At 43.2% G+C, this 18078-nt stretch overlaps 1 protein-coding gene across 1 annotated transcript in view; it reads left to right on the top strand.

The window, feature by feature from the left end:
- The window catches only part of GPC3 (glypican 3), a 422633-nt gene that overhangs the window by 107622 nt on the left and 296933 nt on the right, over nucleotides 1-18078 (top strand). The gene's annotated exons all lie outside the window — the stretch shown is intronic.

The raw sequence follows: 18078 nt of genomic DNA, 5'->3' as shown, positions 1-18078 counted from the left end.
AGCCATATACAACTGGCTTTGTTCTGCACGAAGCTACATTTGTATCCATTAACATCCCCTTGACATTTCTATACCAAAGGAGAATTGTCTGAAACTCAGAGGAAAAAAATACATGAGATTTATGGGTACTTGACACAAAAATTGCACTTTTTCTTCCCGTCATATTCTCCAAGTCTTTGAGGAAAATGTTGTTTGATGTGCTTGGAGACATTAAACGTAAGAGGTAACCTGGTATCTTTAGGTTCCTTGGGCATTAAACAGGATTGAAACCAGCTTAAAACCATACTTCTGTCCTGTTTGGCATTCTTGTAGATCCCTTTGGAAGCGACTAAATGCATCAGCACCATTTTTGTACTGTGTGGGTTTTCGTAGTTGATGTGAGATAACACGGTTCTGCTTCTTGTGTGCCGAATAGTTGGACCTCTTGAGGATGGAGATCTGCCACTTTATATCACCCAGTCGCTTCTTTCATCCTGCTTTGTATGTGGTTAAAAGTATATGTTCTCCGGCCTTGTATTTTTTATTCAAGGCTTTTATGTTTTTAAAGGTAAATTCTTTTGGGAGTGCCAGTTCATAATGCTTGTTGCTAATATTTGTTTAGCGTTGCCTGCAGGAAAAGGGTGGTATATTGGACAGAGATTGATTGTGCACCCGCCATGTGAGATACGTAAAACGCTGAGCCCAATGCCTGTCATATAGGAGGTGAGACGATGATCTTACCTTGGGCAGCAGCCGTGGAGATCGAGAAAAACTGGACGTGGGCATGAGAAACGTCGAGAACATGAGAACTGATAGTGCTTGGTGACTGCATGGATGAGGATAAACAAGACGAAGGAATGAAAGATTTTTAAAAAGATTTTTTAATGTTTTATTTATTTTTGAGAGAGAGAGAGAGAGCGCAAGTGGGGGAAGGACAGAGAGAAGCAGGAGGGGACAGAAGATCTAAAGCGGACTATGTGCTGACAGCAGCAAGCCCATGAACTACAAGATCATGACCTGAGCTGAAGTCTGACGCTCAACCACCGGAGCCACCCAGGCACCCAAGGAATGAAAGTGGGAACAAGCATGGTGATGCCATGAGTCGGCGTAAGGAAGTCGGTTGAAGGAGTCAGGATGGAGTCAGTCACTAAAGGAAGGAAAATGACGACTTTGGTTACCTTGGGTTTGTGATAGGGGTGACCCACCTAGGGGGTCTAAGAGGAGTCAGAAGCACAGACCTAGAGCTTTGGGGAGATGTTGAGACCTACAGAGAAATCCAGGAGTTATCTACACAAGCCATCGTAATTGAAATCATAAAATTTGGAAGATTTGCCAAAGAGTTTGGAGGAAAAGATCTGGCGAAGGAAGAGTCCGAGAATCCGAGTATGCTTGAGTATCAGAGGATGTCAGAATGGAAGGCAGAGAGGTTGAAGAAGGAGCAGTGTTGATTCCTGTCTTAATATATGTGGGAATGGAGGGGAGGAGCGTGTGGTAGCTTGAGACAGGAGGGAAGGAAAAGAGATGAGGTGAAGAGACAGAACTCATGTCTAACGCCTTCAATTTTATCGGTCTCAGTAAAGAGAAATGCCATTTGCTCTGAGCAAAGAGGACAGGAATGGGTTTGGGACTTGGAAAATGGGCAGCTTGTTAAACACCAACCAGGGCTCATCTGTATTGTGAGTTTATACCCTCACAGTGGCGAAATTTCAAGTGTTACTGGAGAAATCCACGAAAGTGGGGACGGGGGCAGAGAAAGTAAATGGTTTGGGGGTTGGCAAATCGAGGAACGAGAGAAGTCATGTGGTGGAGACCCTGAGCACTGGAGGTTTGGAATAAGAAAAGCGACGACTTAAATCATACATTTTCCTACCATTCATTCCCTTTGAAACAAATGAAATCAATTGTCCTTCCAAATGTGGCTTGAAAAAAAAAAAAAAAAGGATTTCCTCCACCCCTGACTTATTGCCGTTGGAGTGATGACTGGTACGTCATCACTAAAAAATCACATTTGAATGTCCATGTGTGAGAATTCATTGAAGCCATATGACACATAAAGCAGTGATTTCTGTAGTGGCTCAGCGCTCTTAGGACCCCCCCAAAAGTCACTGTCCTTCCCCACCCCATAGAGAGCTCATGGTACTCTTCTGTGCTCATTATTAAAACAGGCTGTGCCATTCGAGCTCCAAATATGTTTGTGTCAATATTCTTTCCCATCGTGCTTACAGTTGCCTGTGTTCACCGAACCCCAACAGGTGTGACTTAATGTAGAACCTAGAGAAGGATTCAGGAAAACATCTGTTGGCGTTAGATTCTGTGTGCGCTTTGAATGAAGTTATAATTGTGACATTTCCTATTATGTACCAGGGTTGATTTTGCAGGGCGTTCCTTCCAAAACTCATTAGTTCTTGTGAGGCACCATGCATCTGGTCTAAGAGGATCATTCTTGTGAGCGACACAAGAAGCTGTTAAGTCTAGCTGATACTTTCTGAGATGTGGAGTACTGTCCTGTTGGCCTCCAAAGACACCGAGCTTCCTACCATTACATTTCCTCTTCAGGTTTTAAGTGTGTGAAAGAAAAGGGTGGGGGCAGGGACAAAGAAAGGTGGGTAGTGCTGAATACTGGGAGAGGCCTTAAGCTCAGTGAAAGTCACCAGGGAAATCAGGCCTAATCTCATCTCCATTTCTCTTAGGATCTGTGATGGCTGTTTCTGGAGGCTTTTTTAGGTTTCTTAGAACTTCTCCGTGTGTGTTATTAAACCTTGTCTGTTCCCCTATAGTTATTAGCTGTAAAACCCTTTACAAAACCTCAAAAGGGTTTCTGGGCTTAAGTAGATACAGATGGGGGGGGGAACTATATAGCTGTGTTCTGCTTGGCAGTGGGCCCAAGAGAAAACCTGAGTCAAAGAATCAGTGTTGGCAGGAGAGGAGAGGAGGGAGGAGGCCGGCACCTGGGGCCCAGGGAAAAGAAAGTGAAGGTTGATTTGGGCCCAGAAAGGGCCCAGGAGAGGGTGCCCTTTTCAAACAGCACCTTCTGATGAGGTCTTCTCCTTTTCTTCTGGCTGAAGTTCATCTTCCCTTGCTCTAGACTTTACTTGTATCTCTGTAAAGGGGCCTATTATTTACTATCTTGGATACATTGTTTTGTTGTTATCTTGTATTTTAGCTAATTGTAAACTTACCTTATCTTTCTGTTTAGACTCCAACCTCCCTGAGGATAGATAGGGTGACTTTCTGTCTCTCCCATAGCATCTGTTCCAGTGCCTTGCCAACAGTGACTACTTATTGAATTTTGACTAAATGAACAAGTATGTAGGTTATGGTAGGCCATTTCTCCCATTGATTCCACAAGTGGTTTTGAGTGCTACTATTTTAGGAATAGAGGGGATTTTTGATGTGGCGGCCCGCCCTCTAGGAGCTCCCTATCTAGGTAGGAAGACTAGACGCCAAAGACTGTTTAACCTCTGATTCCATAGGCTGCATTTGATTCTATGCTAGTGGTGACTTGTTCATGTGTCTTTCTCATTTCCCAGTTGCAGTTTTGGCTGATACTCTCTTTGCTCTGAAAACTATCATCTGTTCTCCTTCAGCCATTTATTTTCTGGGCCCACTAAGCCAATGATTCAATATCTGATTCAGTGAAGACTTATCACCAGGCCTGACAATGATAGTAACACGCTCCTTCCTGGGAGCTACTTCGGCTTTTCAAGCCACAAGAGAATCTTGGAGCCCATGATCTTATTCAGGCACCAAGTTCCTGGCCTAGGAGCCTGAGAGAGGGCGATTGGTTCTTTCCCAGAGGGTTACTTCTCTTGTTTACCCATTCCCTTTTCCCGTTCCGGTGAGTGACTGGTGTGGCTTTGGGGCCATAGCTCGATCTCCAAAGAACAGAGGAAGTTCTTTGAAAATTATTTTAGTTTTTTTGAAGAATATTGAAGTAGCAGGTTAGTCGGGATTTTTTTTTTTTTTTTTGTCAGGGAAATTCTATTTCCTGTATTTGCTAAGAATATTATGAATGAGTTACCATGTTACTGTAGGTTAAGATAATCTAGAAATGTATCTGGAAAATCTATTTCAATTACCTTCTGGGTGCTTTTAGTGAAAATAATAAATTTCAAAGAATTAGGAGAGTCATAAAAATAAGTGTTATAAGGGGAGCATGTCTCATTTTTCACCTTCCAAATTAAATATACACTGTGGAATTATGCACTGCCAGGGTCACTGCATTGCTTGTGGGCATTAATAGCTGCCATAGGTAACTTCTGAAGGAGGTGAAGGGGACCATTTCCCATAACACAGAGATTAAAGCCTGCAATTTACTGAAAATCTAAATAAATAGCAACCTAATGCTCAGTTGTGCACTAAAAGGGATGCTGTTTCATATTTACAATTTGCATACGGGTACCCTGTTGAAACTTGCATTTGCATACATATATAAGGTATTGATTTTGGTTAATGGAACATGAGGTCATTTCTCTTTAGTTTCTCTCAATTTAAGTATCATTTTCTTTCTCTCCTTATTGCTCACACAGAGGAAGGCAGAAAAATAGCTTCAGATGATTGTGTCTGGAAATACTAAATCTGTTGGTCTGTTTTTCTTTCCATTTTTCATATTTAAATTGTCTACATACCTTCGTAATCTCAGTAGCTGGCTACCGTTTAAAACTAGCAATTTGCATGCCAAGTAATAGTTACTTTACAGAGCTCTATGAGTGGATCTAAAATGCCCTCAGACATCCCTGTAGCATTGTCTCCCGAGAGGAGGGAGGTCCAGAGTCCCCAGCCCATGTGAAGTGGTATACATGTTGGTATACGATACAGTGAATTGCCTGGTCCTCCTAACTGTGCTGAATATTTACTGCCAAAATGGCACCAGGGCTTAATTAGCTGTGGGCTTTGGCATTTTTAAGTATTATCCTGGTTACTTACCAGTTACCACATGGAAGAAAAGATGGAAAAGGAGATCCATTTTACTGAGACCACAGAATCAGTTGATTTACACTACACCTGCCTCTGTACATTTTATTTATTTATTTAAAAAAAATTTTTTTTTCAACTTTTTAATTTATTTTTGGGACAGAGAGAGACATAGCATGAACGGGGAAGGGTCAGAGAGAGAGGGAGACACAGAATCGGAAACGGGCTCCAGGCTCTGGGCCATCAGCCCAGCCCAGAGCCTGACGCGGGGCTCGAACTCACGGACCGCGAGATCGTGACCTGGCTGAAGTCGGACGCTTAACCGACTGCGCCACCCAGGCGCCCCATGTGTACATTTTAATGTAAGCAAACTTTACATAGACGTTTGTTACAGCAACCAAAATCCAAACGGGTTGACCCTTCTGTGAGTGCGTTTTCCTGTGTGAAATGCTCCTTGCTTTTTTCCCCTCCTGTTTGATTCGATAAGGACATACACAGCTCATTACAGAGTAGGTACCCCATGGAGAGGATTGCTTGGGGCTTCCCAACATGAAATGGCAATGTTTTTGTTTTAAATTTTTATGTTTCATTTATTTTTAAGACAGAGACAGAGCATGAGCGGGGATGGGGCAGAGAGAGAGGGAGACACAGGATCCGAAGCAGGCTCCAGGCTCCGAGCTGTGAGCCCAGAGCCCGACGCGAGGCTCGAACTCACGAACTGTGAGATCATGACCTGGGCTGGAGTCGGACGCTTCACCGACGGAGCCACCCAGGCGCCCCGAAATGGCAATGTTTGTATGCATCTTTTTTTGTGTGAAAAGTCGCAAAAGTGATTTATTTTGCAAAATACCATCTGCAACAGTGTCACCTTAATTACATTGGTTTGTTTGCTTATATGTAAAAAAAAAAAAAAAAAAGAATGACTCCTACTGCTTTTCAATGCCCAAATCACACAGTGTAATGTTGTCTGTTTTAGAAGTTACACTTCCCATGATAGGTTTGCATTTTTAACTTCTAGAGGGAGAAAATATTAATATTAAAATATCCTTTTAGGGGGTAGGCTATAAATAAAAAGACATCCCACAGATAACTGTAATTGAATTTTATTGAAGAAAGAGGACTTGTAAATAGGGCAGCAACAGCTGGACAGGTTAAATTAAAAAAACAGGAAACTATATCCCATTTAAAGTATTGGTGTCTAAGAGGAAGTTTATTGTGTATATATCACACTTTCAAGTCAAGAAGGAACATCCCTTTTCCCACTGGCAAACTGTAATCTGTATAAAACACCAGGTATGTTTCCGTAAGCCATTTAAAAGCAAGGGCCTTTCTGAATGAAAGAAGATCCAAAATTAACACTAGTTATTTTGGTTTCATTCACAGTTTGAGAGTTGTGTTTCACACTCTTATTTGAACAAGATATCTTCTTGCTTCACGAATACAAATCCTCAACAGCAACCAAAAGTCACATCACGTGTTGGTAAATTGTAACACATTTTCCTATAAATTTTCACCAAAACTTCAGAATCGTACTCCCAAGACAAAAATATTTTCAAATTGGGTACCGTGGCCAATCTGTCAGTTACACTTGGGTTCGGGATAGACAAGGCTGCTGGAGATGTGAGCGTTGCCTGTTCACAGAGATTAAGGTTGGGGCTGAGCAGCGAGCAGGGCCAGGTGGACACGAGAGGCGATGGGGATTGCAGCTGTCTGTACCTACCCACCAGCATGGTATGCCAACAGCTGGAGAACAAATTTGGTATAAATTCCCAGGAGTTACTGTCAGTTAATGTGAGCCTTCCAGGAACACATACCAAATAATAGCCTACTTTCCTAATTCTATTATGGGAAATTTCTTCAGAGTCAATCCCTGTGAAATGGAATCAGGAACGGTGTTAGTCCAAACCGTGAAGTGAGTGCAATTTGGGTTTCATGCCCTTTAACCTTTTCTTCATCTTTCATCCGTTTTCCTTCCCCCTCCTAAGGTGCCCGGTATCCGATGCTGTTAAGGTACTACCCCCAACTGTCCTTATGCCTCCCACCGCAACACCATCACCCTGATGCACCCTTTTGAGAAAATACCCTGTGATCAAGGTTTTGAATCGAATGCCCTCCCCTCCTCTCCCTCTGGCTCAAGTTAGTTGGGTATTCCTGTTCTTTTGGACGTTGTCTGTGTGAAGGGAAATGTATCAGTAATCGGAGAGGCTTAGTGTATTACCTCTCTCAGGAATGTTTCCCTGTTAACTAGGTGTGTGTGTGTGTGTGTGTGTGTGTGTGTGTGGTGAGGCTGGTGGTGGTTTCACAGGTCCCGTAATACAAAGGGATGAAGCATAAATGATGACATTTCTTAGTTGTGTGGCCTTCTCAGCACTCCTCCAACCCCATCATTTGAGTGACCCCCTTCGCTGCCTGAATAGCAGATATTTGCATCAATGTATTCACTGCCTGCCAGGAATACAATTCAGAATTGTTCCTGTTGCCCAGCAGAGCCAAGAAGAACCTTTCGAGATTAGCAAAATATTCATTCTTATCTAGAGAGAGAGAGATGGCATCATTCTTCAAAATTCTTCTCTTACTATGCTTAAAGAAAATATATTTTTCCCCTTAAAGCATTGGTCAGAGCGTTGAGACCCAGATTTATGACTATTCTATTGACAAGAGGTTATTGCACAGATGTTTTATTTGCTGTTTCTAGGGACTTATCAAAAATAATTGACTGCTGTCATTTTCTACACGAGACCAATTACTATTGACCCAGCTTTGCTTATTGTTTTCATTAATGTCTAATAAAAAATGAAAATGTTACAGAATGTTCTTAGAATTGACACAAGAAAAGCAGCGCTAAGAAGCGAGTCAGTATCTCTTGTGTTTTCTGAGTGTTGCTAAGCAGAGCCAATGTTCAATGCCAAGAGCTGTGTGAACAAAAACATCTCCAGTATGCAAAATATCAAATCCACCAAAGCCATGTTTTGGGGGAATGGGGGCGGGGTGGGGAGACGGAGCGGGCTGCTCTGTGCAATTGTGCACATTGTGCTCTGCGTGTTCACATCACAGTCCCTGTGGAAAGCGCTTTCTAGAGTTGTGCAAGGCACGACCATGTGTGAAAGCCTGGGAGGCAGTTGGATAGCTTGTGTCTCCTGTGATTAATATAGTTGGGATTTTTTTAAAGGAAAGAAGGAAAGGAGACAGGTGTGATTTATGACTTGGCACCTTCTAAAGGCGAGGGTTGCCTGTTTTACCTTTGTTACATGGTCTGTTGGTTGGACATTACATGTCGATGCATCTTTGTGCTGCCATCTAGGAATGACTGTATTTCTACAGTGGGAAGAACCTGGTAAATGATGTTTAGCCATTGTCTATTAGACAGAAAGACAGATGTCTGACTTATTAAATAAGTGTCCCATTCTTCAAAGGTAGAGTGGAAAGTAAATCCCCTCAGTGACAGAGTGGCAAAAAAAATCCCCTATTCCTAAAATATTAGGAATTTAGAATTTCCTAAAAGATTGTAGCCAATAAAGAGGAAGTGCAGGGTTATATTTACATGCAAATATAATTTATGGGGTTGAGGGTGCCTGGTGGCTCAGTCAGTTGAGCCTCCGACTTCGGCTCAGGTCATGACCTCACAGTTCGTGAGTTTGAGCCCTGCGTCGGGTTCTGTGCTGACAGCTCAGAGCCTGGAGCCTGCTTCGGATTCTGTGTCTCCCTCTCTCTTCCCCTTCCCCGCTCATGGTCTGTCTCTCTCTGTCTCTCAAAAATGAATAAATATTAAAAAAAATTTTTTTAAGATTTAAAAATAATTTATGGGGTTAGTTTAAGGAGCTGAAAACTAATTTTATGTGAATTTGGGCTTCTCCTTTTCAGTCTCTTTAAGCATCTCCAAATATATTTAGTATCATCTGTGACCCAGTACCCATTCAAATTGGTACAGAAGACACAACCAAACTTTCGCTGATCAAACTTTGGGGTTGTTAATCTTGTAGAAACAAGAACTCAGAGTTGAAACTACATAGTAACTGGCTAGGTTCTAGCTCTTATGATCCAAATTTCAGATACGCCAAAGTAGATTGGTTTCATTCTTGTCATTTAAATTCAACAATCACAGGGGCGCCTGGGCGGCTCAGCTGGTTAAGTATCTGACTCTTCATTTTGGCTCAGGTCATGACCTCACGGTTGTGAGATCGAGCCCTGCATCAGTCTCCCTGCTGAGTGTGGAGGCTAGTTGGGATTCTCTCTCTCCCTCTCCCTTTGCCCCTCCTCTACTACTGCTAGTCCTGCCTTCTTCTTCTTCTTCTTCTTCTTCTTCTTCTTCTTCTTCTTCTTCTTCTTCTCTCTCTCTCTCTCTCTCTCTCTCTCTCTCAAAAAATAAAAATAAAAAATCACAGTCACAGCTCTTTTGTCTTTGAGACCCCAGCAGCCCCAGGTTACCCCAAGTAACCAGACTAGATGCAGATTCATCATTTACTAGGATGAGATTATCTACAACTAAAATTTTAAGCCTCTGCAGTTTTGTGCCTATACAAATAAAGCCTCCTCCCAACTGGGTTAAAATGAATATTCCAATCAACTTTTTAAAAAGAATATTCGCCATGTGTGCTGGAATCTGAAGCTGAAGATGCTGTCAACGTTGATTCCATAGGGACCCTCTATAATTAACTTTGTAGTTAACAGCAAATCTATTGTCAGACTGATTTGAGTTAGAATCCTGGTTCTAGCCCTTCCTAGCTGGTCAACTCTAGTCTCTCTTTTTCAGGCTTAGTTTCCTCATTTTTAGGATGGGAACAATGAGAGAACCTTCCTCACAGGAATGTTGCCCAAACTAAAGAAGATAATGTGTGCAACACATTTAGCATGGAGCCTGGCACATAGTAAGCCCTCATTAAGTGCTAGCTGTTAGCATGATTTTTAACTGCCATGGTAATTTTTCACCATTCTCTGAGTGCTGTTTATTTGCTGGCCTCCATCATTAGGCTGTGAATACTTTCAGGAAAGGATTATGTCTGCCTGATTCTCCTTTGCATTCCCAGCACGTAGCCTGGTGACTGTTATAAAATAAGCACTCTGAGCCTCAGTTTCAAAATCTGGGAAAAAGGGAGATAATAATGGCACTTACCCTCATAGGGTTGTTATGAGGATTTAAACTATTACTTAGGGCTAACATGCGGATGAAAGCCTCAGTGATTCACATACATACTCGGAATTTACTTTCCTTTTTTAATTCACAGGATTGCCAAGGGTCCAGTGATGTAACGCCGGTAGCACTTTGCAAACTCACGGTCTTGACATAGACGCGTATGGTGGGTGGGGAGCATGTCTGTAAACCTCTCTTGAAATTTTCTCTCGGCCAGGAAACTAAAACCTGCACAGACGTGTGCGGTCCGAGGCCCCCGACCTCGTTTGCTAACGTCACTCCTCGCCACGTGAAGCAGCCAGAGACACTCTTCCCTGTGTCTCCTCCCCCGCTCCCCCAAACCTGGCCCTGGGGTCCCTGGCGGAGCACCGTGCCTCCACAGTGGCTTCCGCTCACCTGGGTGTGCACTGGGCCTCCCGAGGGGACTCCCAGGGAGCCACCCAGCCAGGGCATTTCAGTCTGGGACTGCTGATCTCCAGGAAAGCCCCCCTCAGGCCCCACCAGCTCTGCCTTCAGAAATCCTCTCCGGGAAGGCTGGCCAGGGAGAGCAGAAGAAGCCCTGTGCGGATGCAAAGGATCCTGGGAATGAAGCCTCGAAGCCTTGAAAGGAAGGAAGATGAGGGCTTCTGGGCAAGGTTCCATGGTTGGTACGTTTGGGAAATGGTGGGTGAAACAGAGCTGTAATGTACTAATGTGTGATTCTCCTCTTCTAAGAGATGTATAGTATATAGGGTTTCTTAGAGTTGCTGGACCGAAAGACTTATTTTCCAAAGAGTAGTTAATGGGACAAATGTTACATGCAACCCGCTTTTGAAAATATTATTCCCCTCACCAGTGAGATTCATTTTGGTTTCCATCTTCCAAAATGCCATCTTTTTCATTAAGACACCGACTAAAATCTGTAGTTTTCCATCTTTCAGAGATGAATCTGGTCCCAATCTAAAAGCACAATGAGAAATGACGGTACTGCACAGCGTAACTGGAGCAGTGATGGAGGTGAGGCAGGCGAAGGCAGGAGTGTGCGGCAGTTAGTCGGAAATGAACCTGGCCCTGGACTAATGCTGGAGCCAGGGAGGGGGCGGCGAGCAAGAGAGCAAGAGAGGAAGAGAGCATGCGTCGTCAGCATTCCAGAGTATGGTAGATGCCAGGCCGACGGGGCGCAGGTCGGGGCTGAAATGCAGCCAGGGTACTGTTGCCAGCCAATCCTTTTTTTTCTAATTGGTCCACTCAGGAAGGGCACCTTTTGCAACCCTTCCATCCTTTCTCCAGCTGGATGACCCGAAGGGGGTGCCTTTTTGTGCTGGAAGGGACCCTTTCCCTACTTTGCACAAAGGCACACTACTTTGCTAGCAGTGGTCCTTAGGGTAATGATAAGAGGTGGCACGAAGGCCAGAGTATCTATTTGATATTCAGTGGGATGGGTTTCAGAAGATCGGTGACTGTTGGGACTTTTGTCCGGATAATGGCCGCACACTCCCTCAGCAGGCTGCTTTCCTGAATTGTCCATTGTTCCACTTGTTAGCCTCTATACATATGACCTGCTCTCTGTACGCAGATACCTATTCATCTTGTTAACAGTGTGATCTCCCATCTACCATCCCATCTAAGAATATTGTCTGGCAGTCTAAAATATCTCCCCAGCTCTGCTACCCCATTCTTCTAACAACACGAGCTCCCCTTCCCCCTTTTCATCCCTTTATCTTTAAGTACTTCTTAAAACAAGGGCTGACAGCTTTATTGTTCAGGAATAATTGCCAAAAGGCTTAGTGGACTGTACTTGCCAGTAAAAGGTTATTTGCTGGCTTGGGATATGGGCTGCTCTGCCGTAGTGCTTACACTGTCGCATTTTGAGCTTCTGGTTTGTGCCTGGTGCTGGCGTAGGCAGGGACCTAGTGAACACGGGCATGGCTCGTTTGTACGGCGGTGCTTCCGTGTCTGTCAGGATGCTTTCATATCCATCACTTGGGCCATCTAGGTGATCCGAGCTACTCCTTCCTCTTCAAGTTGAGGAAACTGGCCCACAGAGGGGAAATGAGCTCCCAAGATCACACTGTGGGTCAGTGGCATGGCCAAAATAGAACCTAGCTCCCCCGACTCTGAGGCCAGGACTCTTGAACTCATAGCTTTTTTTTTTTTTGAAGGTTTATTTATTTTTGAGAGACAGAGAGAGAGAGAGAGAGAGAGAGAACAGGGGAGGAGCAGAGAGATAGGGAGACGGAATCAGAAGCAGGCTTCAGGCTCCGAGCTGTCAGCGCACAGCCAGACGCGGGGCTCGAACTCACAAGCCGCGAGATCATGACCTGAGCCAAAGTCAGATGCTTAACTGACTGAGCCACCCAGGCGCCCCTGAACTCATAGCTTTTGAGGCTGGATTCATAGGGTAAAAGGGGAGATTACATTCATATTTGAGTGTTTTCTAACATGTCAAATTTATGTGGATAGCTCTGCCTAGCAGGAGCCAAAGAAGGAGAATTTAAAAACAGTTCTATAAACTTCATATCCAAGTTAATTAAACAAACTTTTATTGATCTAAGAGAAACTGGTTAATCAAGTTCATGATGCATTCCTAATCAATTTAACTTGGTATGAAAATACTTGTGGTACATCCAAGAGGTGGAGGGAAAAGGAGCCGGAGAACCAGAATAGGGCAGGGGAAGGGGGACTTAGGGAAGGAAGTGTTATGTGCGTGCTGGAGAGGGGTAGCTAGGGATTGCTGAGGGCAATCTCAACACAAACATCACAGGGTGGATAATTAAAATATCCATTACTCCTTGCTGTATATCTTTCTCTCCTGAGTTCAAAGCATTTCACCAATGCTATCACACTCACCATCGCAGTATCCCTTCGAAGCACGCAGTAATTATCGATTCCCTAAAGCACACAAGAGTTAAGTGACCTGGCCCAAACCACAATCAGGGGAGATAGAGCCTAAAAGTATTGCAAAGCTGTGTGGCAGTAGAATTCGCTCAATTAAATAATATATGCTTATTCATGTTAATCTTCGCTAATTCCTCTGACAGTCTAGTTGTTTTTTTTAATGTTTATTTATTGAGAGAGAGAGAGAGAGAGAGAGAGAGAGAGAGAGAGAGAACGCGAACGCGAGTAGGGGAGGAGCAGATAGAATAAAGGAGGACAGAGGACCCAAAGCAGGCTCTGCGCTGTCAGCACAGAGCCCTATGCAGGGCTTGAACTCACAAACCACGAGAGCATGACCTGAGCTGAAGTCGGAAACTTAACCAAGTGAGCCACCCCGGTACCCCAGTCCGGTTGTTCTTAATTGAGTTTTAGTTTTTAGTCCAGTGAAGTTAGTACATGTTCAGTGTAGAAAAGTTTTAACATTTTAGTGTATATTCTTCTGGTTTTTATGTATCATAATACCTTTCTATTACTAGAAAGCAGGGGTACTGTTGCAGGAAATTTGGAAAATTCACAGGAACATTAAAGAGAGCAGTAAAATAACTTGTAATCACACTTCCCAGTGATAATTACTGTTAACGTTCTGGTACATTTCCTTTTGCCCTCCCCCACCACCTTTTTTTTTTTTTCCTGTGCCTTCACAAAGAAACCTATTGTCTTACCAAAATGTGATTATGCTGTATATAGAGTTCGATAGTTGCTATTTTCGCTTCATATTACATCATGAGTAGTTCACTATGTTTTTAAATAGTCTTGAAAACACGGTTTTTAATGGTGGCATAGAATTCACTTGGGTGGCTGTGTCATAATTTATTACGGATGCACTATAACTTATTTACCATTTCCACTGACAATGTATGAGAGCCCCTATCTCACCGCACTCCTTGTCACCGCATTTTATCTCTTTACATCTTTGCCAGTTTTCTAGGAGAATGATGGAATCTCATCGTTTTAACTTTTCATTTCTTTGATTACTAATGGGGCTGAACTTTTTGAAGAGCAGCTCAGTTTCTGACATGTGGCTTTCAACGCCTACTGAATGCACAACTTCTAGTCAAAACCACATATACATGTTGAGGACTCATGGCTCCAGTTGTGACAGAACAAAGATTGCCTTGCTAATATGTTTTATATAGCGCTGGGCTCAGTGCCACAGCCGCTAAATAAATCATAAACTCCCTGACAACCAGGCCCATGTCTTAATCATTTCTGCATCTTCCACAGCCCCCAGCCTGATGCCTGACACAGAGAAAGCCTTAATAAATGTTTGTTAAGTGGATATGGAGGTGGAGCTCTTGTGGGGGTCAATGCGAAGTTACTAAAATAGTGTTTGAAGTCTTGACGTGTGAGAAAAGAACCCCTGGAGTTAAAATTTGGAAACCATTGACGAGGACTCAACTGATCATCTTATTATGAGGAACACTGAAGAAACTGACCCTTTCATGCAGGGGAACTTATTTTTGTCAAAAGGAGCCCTTCTGCAGCCATGATATCAAATCCATTTGCACAGCAGCACCATGATAGAGGAGAGTCAAAAGCAAATCAAGCGGGGCGGCGGGGGGGGGGGGGGCGCGTCTGACTGGCTTAGTCGGTAGAGCATGGGACTCTTGATCTCGGGTCATCAGTTCGAACCCCACGTTGAATGTAGAGATTACTTAAAAAAATAACATTTTTTTAAAAAAAAGCAAAGCAAATAGAAACGACCAACTGGCTATAAGAGGAAAATGAATGGATAAGAAGAAAGGGGTGAGGGACTGTGAGAAGAAATATGGAATCTGGAGCTATTTCCCTGCACTTTCCTGCCTTGTGAAATGTTATAGAGCATTAAGGCCACAAGGACACATGGAGATGGTTGACTCCTAGCCATTCATTTTTCTGATCGGGAAAATGGGATTTAAAGAGGTGAACTGACCTGGCCAACATGATGCATCTTGTGTAAGAGCAGAGCTAGGTCTGGAGTGAGTGTCTTTTTCTATGGGACCTTCCTTGGCTATCATTGTACTCCCATCCACAGGCCCCATATCAGTATGTCCTCCTTGCCAGCTCTGTACTTTAGACATAACTCTTGTCTGGCACTGCAGTCATTTGTATCTATCTTTCTCCCAACAGACTGTGAGCTCTTTGAGGACAGGGACTGATTGAGTCCTCACCTCTGTAGCCCCCATATCTGGCATAATACTGGATGCGTCTAGATGCTCAGTGTTTATTCATGAGGATATAATGTTGATTACCAAAGGTGTGCTGTTATCTTTTGGCATTCAGACCTTAGGCGTCTGGAAATCTTTCTTCTTCTTCTTCTTCTTCTCCTTCTTCTTCTTCTTCTTCTTCTGTTTTTTTTTTTTTTTTTGGAAGTCTTTCTAGTGCTGTATAGTTTTTAGGCACCAAATCACTCCCAATAATTTTTGCTACTTGCTAGGGTTTTGCCATAAGGAAGGCTGCGGTTGGAAAGGGGAAAGATAACTACTGTAGAGAAGTGACAACAGGCTGGGGAAGGGGAATATGATGCAAACAGAGGAGATGAGGCCAAACCGAGGAGGCTAGAGGCAGGAGAGATTGGATGGAAGGAAATGATTCTTAGTACAGTATCACACCCATGTCACAGATGAGACAAATGAGAGATGTTACCTGACTCGCCCAGGGTAGAGCTGGAATCCCAATTTTTGTCTGATTTCGAAGCCTCTACTTTTCTTTGGGCTTTCCTAACGCTCTCTGCTGCCTGTCACTGTGCAGTTAGGAGGTCCCTAGCATCAAAAAGAGGAAAATAGAAGAATGCTGTCTTTTTAGAATTTAAAAAAAAATTACGTGTCACTGTCACCGAACATTAATGATATGCCAAAGACCTTCTTCTTTTGAGACTTTCCCCTAAATTTCCATGATAAATTTTAGCCCTTTTGATTTGCTTGTTTATGGAATGTACATTTTATTGGTGACGGGTAATAGCAGCGTGTGAAAGCACCAAAACTCTACGGACGTTATCCTGCCTGATTGTTGAAGGGACAGAATGTCAACCTCTGTGCAATTAATGGAAACCTCGCCACCTTGAGCCTGCCTCCCACGCGTTTGCCCTCTCTCGGCTCCATTAAACTTCCCACCAGCTCCACGATCCCCGTCTCAGCAGGTTGCTCACCTCGTGACTGGCAAAATTCCCATTTTTTAGATGCTTGCCACCAATTGGCAGCTAATTGGAAGTGATTAGCTGCTTGCCAAGATTTTAAAAGTTCAGGATGTATTTACTTCCTCAACAATGAGGAAGTTGTGCCTGGATCTTCAAAGAATTGTATTTTAGCTACGTGTTCTCAAAAGTAAAGGTAATACCCATGGCCGTTGATTGCACCTAGCTGGTTCAACAATGCTCCAGACTCAATAAATTTTCTAATTATTCCTGTCCTCCTTTCTGGAGGCAGCCTGGCACCAGCTTTAAGAGAAGGCAGGAAGACGGGTCTGTCTCACCCCTCCGTGCCTCAAAGGTCTTATTAAATTACAAATTCCATCTGCTCCCAAGAAGAACTCAAACTGAATAAAATATTGGGTCATTTGGTATGATATCTTGATTTGGTTTTGCCTTAATGAATCTTATCATCATGCTACAAGAATCTAAAGCTTTCTTAGCAAAATTCGAGAAGTATAGTTAGATTGACTATGTTGTGAGTCCTTAGACCTGGAAGAAACATAAATAAGTGATGTAGCTCATCCCACTGCTTAGGTATCTCAACACCTAAATCACATGTGAGTGATGGTTTTTCCTCCCATTTGAAAAGATTTCTAAAGATAGATATTTTGTATCTTTTCTTCCCCAGCAGCCTGTTCCAGTGTTTAAGTCTAAGTCTCTCTCATGGTCAAGAAGTTATCCTGAATGTTTGAATTTTCTTCTACCTAGGCTTTTAAGCCCAATTGATACGAGCAATTTAGAAATCTTAGAGGGATACATGACGTTGAAATTAGCTGAAAAGAACTCCAGAGTTGTATTACAGTGGAAACGAGGAAGAATCGTGCCAGTTTGCAGGGATGCAAGCAGAAAACGAAACCGTATAGTTGATCTCATCATGGATTTGCATGTAAAGAAGGACAAAGCAGGATATGGGGGCAGGAACACAACAGGAAGGGAACGGAGAATTTATATTAATGTCATTGGAAATGAATCAGTAGAGGAGAAAGATTTTAGGGTAATAGCGTGAAATAATTGGAAGAGATAAGGCTCACTTCAGAGAGAGTAGCAAGATTTGAGGGGATAGATTTTCAGTCGAGAGAACAAGATTGATTGTACTAAACCTGTGCAGTCTCCACTTTAACTGGTGCGTTGGGAAGTGGGGAAGGGAAGGAGATAGACGAAGATATTAACTGGTTTACCAGGAGGGCGGGAGGATGGTGCAGTCTCTAAAAAGCTAAGTAGCCACTGATTTCCAAGCACAAGTGAAGAAAAACTCTTTAATACTGTAATTGGGAGTGATGTGCATTATGGGATTTTATTTAGCAAGGACCTCTGTTAGGCATTGGCAAAATTAGAAGTCACGTTTGACAAGTGTCTGTTTTGAACAGGTACTCCTGTGGGCCAGAGTCTTGAGCTAAATGCTAGTAGTAAACTATATTTTTAATATGAATGAGGGGTAGAATCTTCTAGGGTGGAATTTTGGAATAGCTCATTGAGACAGATGAAAGCTCACATTTAATCCCGAATGCTACCACTGTTTCACTCCTCGTTGGAGATTCTGTCTATGGAAAGAGGCAGGTGGATTAGGTGAAGGCCGTTCTCACTTAAAGTACATTCTTGGGCCCCTAAGCTAAGAGGAGTTGCCATTGGTGAGAAAGGGTGAACTCGGTAGGTATGTACATCTCACCAGGTACATACATCTTATACATACTTGCAACTGTGTGATTGTTGTGTTACTTACTAAATGGAACTTGCGTGATTCTGAGCTCACAGGCTCAGCTAGCATTTCTTTGTGCTAGTGTCGGAAGTTTTCGAATGAGGCTGGAAGCTGTGGTAGTAAGGATTACTGAGTAAATACCACATCTCCGTTTGGTAGAGTGTTATTAGCCACTGATCTCCACCTCACTCAGAAATTGGACAGTAGTGACCTCGTCTCATGCTTCAGGATACTTCGCAGGGTTTGGAGGTTCTGCTAATTGTGTGAAGTTCTGAA

Source organism: Neofelis nebulosa, chromosome X (genome assembly GCF_028018385.1).
Source record: "Neofelis nebulosa isolate mNeoNeb1 chromosome X, mNeoNeb1.pri, whole genome shotgun sequence".
Lineage (NCBI taxonomy): Eukaryota > Metazoa > Chordata > Mammalia > Carnivora > Felidae > Neofelis > Neofelis nebulosa.
This window is presented reverse-complemented; position numbering and strand designations above follow the sequence as displayed.